General features: G+C 34.8%; 1 pseudogene; it reads right to left on the reverse strand.

Moving 5' to 3' along the window:
* Positions 1-824, reverse strand: part of LOC109505355 (uncharacterized) — a 7,085-nt pseudogene extending 6,261 nt beyond the window's left edge.
* Positions 825-4,610: the final 3,786 nt, after the last annotated feature.

Consider the following 4,610-nt stretch of genomic DNA (forward strand, 5'->3'; position numbering starts at 1 on the left):
CTTCAAGGGGACGAGCTTGCCTTTGAGGGATGGAGCCCATGTTCTTGTGAATGAAACTTCCACCTGCTCTTCACTTTGAAGTATTATTCTAAAATCCATTCCTTTTATACTGGAAGACAATTTATATGATAAACTATTATGAAATTTTATATTTAATTCAAACATATAAAAAAGAAAAAGCAAAAGAAGAGATTTACTCACACATCAAATGCTCCAGAGGCTCCAGGTGCATTCCAGACAAGATCCCAATACCTAAATACTCAGCGGAGACAAAGTTAGGACTTCTTTAAAATTTGTATCTTTACAAGAGTAAATAGCATGTATATCAATACCATATTCCTCCAAATTGTTTCATAAAAGTGATACTCCATTCTAATCTTATCCCTAGTAAGGAACCAGGTCCATTTAACATAAAGAGTAGTGGGTTATGTAATCCCTAAAATCATGCTAACAAGAATCTCAAGTTTAGGAATACATCAAAACTAATTGGAGATTAAGAAATTATTGCAACTATGATCCCAACATGATGCTACCTACCCTCTATTATCTTCTTTATTAACAACTTCCATCAGATTTTCAAGACCGTTATATCGAACTCCTGTCACAATCCCATCTGGATTCGACAGAGTCAACTGGAGAATGCCATTATCTATGATCACCTGCACTAAAGCTCCATCAGCACCACCTTTTATATATTCATAAACATCGAGACAATATATAACTCGACAACATGACAATAAAATCAGAGAGTCAGGACGTACATATTGATCTTGAACATTAACTCTCACACCGGTAGCCGACATATTGGCTTGTCAACACAAACAACAACCTGGGAAAGCTTTCCTGCAATTGCATGAAAACAAGCTTAAGCTTCCTTGCCTTTTTATAATGCTAGAGATATACTTTACGACACACATAATACTTTATGAAGCAGGCAGCATTATCTACTAAGGATATAGTTTACGACGTACATAATACTTTAGATATACTTCATGACACGATAGCATTATCTACACGTCTAAACGTAGCTTTTGGATAGGTCCCACTGTGTTGGAGATTCGCATGGTCTCTTCATAGCATGATCCGGATCTTTCCTAGAAGTGTGTTTTCTTATGCCTTGGTTTGGAAACCAAGCAGCGCCAATATCCGTCTTCTCCAGTTAATTTGGGCATCCGTGGTGAGAGATGAGGTTGCAACGCTTTTAAGCCTACGTGTTTGGGTTAAAGTTTGTGTTTGAATTGGTTTCCAGCCCATTGATCGTATAAGAACGTAAGAATGCCATGATTATCTTAGAAAAAATATATTTAATATAAGAATTTTCTGCAAATTAGACTACAAATGGTTTCATCATATAAGATACTGAAGGCTTACCACATCAGCAATGGAATCTGTTTTATGGTTCAATTTAGCCGGTTTAATTCATTAATGATGGGTGACGATTGAGTGGGACACATCAACAGCCATGTCACACAACTAACAGAAAAAAATGGAAGATTCAGTTTTGAATGCTATGTGAAAACACGGATGATATGGATTTGAAGTTTTTCTCATCCGGGAGTTTGAAGCAAGCAACTTGAAATTTGGAAAAGAAGAACTTTCGGGTCTATTTTGAGAATGCATCTTTATAAATTCTAAACAGAATATGCATATCAAAAGAAATAACCAGTCTTGGTCATGAAGCATATATATATTTGCACTAGAATTTAGAGAGAAGGAAACATATCCTTCTAAATTAGAGATTTGACAAATAGACATAATAGCAAGAGAGAGACACTTGTAGTTTGAAGACATGGGAGTTGGGTTTTAATCAAACATGTCTGAGAGAGATTTTTTCCTGCAAGTACACTAAATTTGATGTTTAGAGGAAATACAAAATTAAAAAAAAAATGGTGGGTGTCCAATCTCGAGTCTTACTGCACATTAAATACTTGGACTTCTCTAAGACTCAAATTCAGTATTTTCACTTGGAAAGAAATCCCACTCTGATCACTTGAGTAGTTACCACTAAATATCGAATCTAGATTCTATGACCTATGAGCAGATAGATATCATCCCAAAGATAATTATCTGCATCACATCGGATATTTTGTAAGTGGGAAACTGTGCAAGGCTTGAAACACTACACCGTTCAGAAAAAAAACCATTCATGTTCTTTCCACTTCCATTCTACTCAATGAAATAAAATATCCAATTTACTAGAAAAGAAGCTACAATTGATATATGAATAAATATTCTATCCTTTTTTTTTTTTTGATCTTGGCTGACCAGTCAGCAGCTTGATTCCCTTCCACAAATGTGAGTGATCAGGAGGGTATTTGAGATCTTGTTCCATGCTAGAATATCCTTGAGTAATGGTATTACGCTTCCCTTGCAAATTGTTGGCTTATTAATCTAAGTAATTACAGTGAGAAATCACCTTGCAATAGTACCTCCTGAGCGTGACATGTCTGTGTAACCAGATACAAACCCATCTAAGCAGCTTCTAGCAGCCCATATTGGAGACCGATCTCCATTTCTGCTAATATATGCAGCAGCTGTAGCACATTCACAAACAGCAGCCTCAAAATTAACCTTCATACCCTATAGGGGAGAGTAACCATGAAATAAAATCAGGTACAGGAAAATTACTTTGCAGCATAAAGGTGTTATCCTAGTGCCTGTAATGGGGACTAAAGACCATATTCCCTTGATGGTGCAAATCAGCAAAGTATCAAGTAACTGGCCTTACCAATCTAATACACTGTAAGAAAACAGGCCATCAGTGATGGAATATTTGTGACAGAAAAATTCTATCACAAAGCATTATGGATTTATGATGGAATATTTGTGATGAAAAAATTCTATCATAAAAGTTGTCCAAAAATTTTGCGAGAGAATTTTCTCTCAGCAAATAATTTGTGACGAATTTTTCAAGGGATTGTTCGAATTTTCAAGCGACTTTTTTGTATTTTGAGAAAATTATCCCTCGCTAAATAGTCCTTCGCAAAATAACTTTTCGAGGAAAAATAATCTCTCACAAAATATATTTTCGAGAAAAATGTTCCACTGCAATATTTAAATCCGACCATTAAAAAGAACCTAAAATATCTTTTTTTTATACACCTGATCATATACAAATAATCCATATAACAACAAATTCATATTTATAAATATAGCATATTAATCCTAATAGAAAATCATAATCATCACAAACATCATCTTTTCATATATCCAAGTCCATAAATAAAAGAAGTTCCTCAAGTATCATCATCCTCATCATATCTAAGTCTATAATAAATAAAAAAGTATGACAAGCATCATCATTCCTAACATAACAAAAAAGGAAAATCATAAGTGACTAGCCTCCTCCTCCTCCTTCTTCTGATCATCATCATCATCACAATTATCATCATTTGTAGGGGTAACAGCAGGAGGTGGCGTTGGAACTATAGACGAATGTTGTGTTAAGATAGATGGATTGAGCTGCATCTTCTCCATCATAAGGCATATGAACTTCTCCATACGGAAAATACGAGCAGATAAGTCATTGTTTTGGGTGGCTAATTCATTATTCTGGGCTGCTAATTGACTGTTCTGAGCAGCTAACTCATCATTTCGAGCAAATACGATCTCAAACATATTATAAATCTTTTTTCACTCCTGAATCCACTCTTCAGAGACTCATGAGGATGTGCGGCTAGAAGATGAGGATCCTGTCGGCAAGCTAGCCTATAATCCGAGTTCATAAATCTGTTCTTTATTCACTCCAACTGTCTTTTCCATATATGCATCATGGATGGCTGAGGCTGCTACTGTGATGATTCTACACCATCCTCTCCAGTCGAGCTCTGACTAGATTGTACTTTTTGCCACTTCTATATAAAATTAGTCTACGAAAGACATTAAATACAATAAGTTAAGCATACAAATGGTATAAATATGTGAATTAAAGTAGCATTTTTTGAATACTTACATATGCTGTCTCTGCACTCTTCTTCACCCATTGATTGCCATCCTTTTTCTTTTGATGGGTGTGTCTAAAGAGCTCATCCAATGTGGGTATCCAGTTAAAGTTCTGCATCTAAATTTCACAATACAAACAACATTAGCAACTTGAAAAACAAAATTATATTATTAATAGTATGAAGTGGATAAAGAATATATATGTATTAATAATATATAAAAAGATGTATCATAAAGAATAAACTAATACCAATCTTATCGCATGGTTGTTAATGCTAATGGAACCACCAGTGTGAAGTGGAAAGCCCAATCCACCATAATCGGATACGTGATTCTTCTTATTCTTCTGACCTCTAGCCTTAAACTCATCACTATCCCACTATCCCAATATTTTCACAGCTCCTGCCATACACCCTCCCCAATCCAATTTGACTTGTAGTCATAATTTTTACGAGGCTCGTTAAAAATGTCGGTAAGATGATTTGAACCACGACACTCTCAATTTCTTTGGATATGTTGCTTATCCTCTAGATCCCATTGAAATTTTTTGTATAAAAAGAAAAAAAAATTGGTATCAACAAAATATATAGATATCTTAAATCAAATAAAAACAAACAAAAGCACCGAATAAACTTAAAAATATTCTTGCCTCAAACTCATAAAATCAC

Source organism: Elaeis guineensis, chromosome 14 (assembly GCF_000442705.2).
Source record: "Elaeis guineensis isolate ETL-2024a chromosome 14, EG11, whole genome shotgun sequence".
Classification (NCBI taxonomy): Eukaryota; Viridiplantae; Streptophyta; class Magnoliopsida; order Arecales; family Arecaceae; genus Elaeis; species Elaeis guineensis.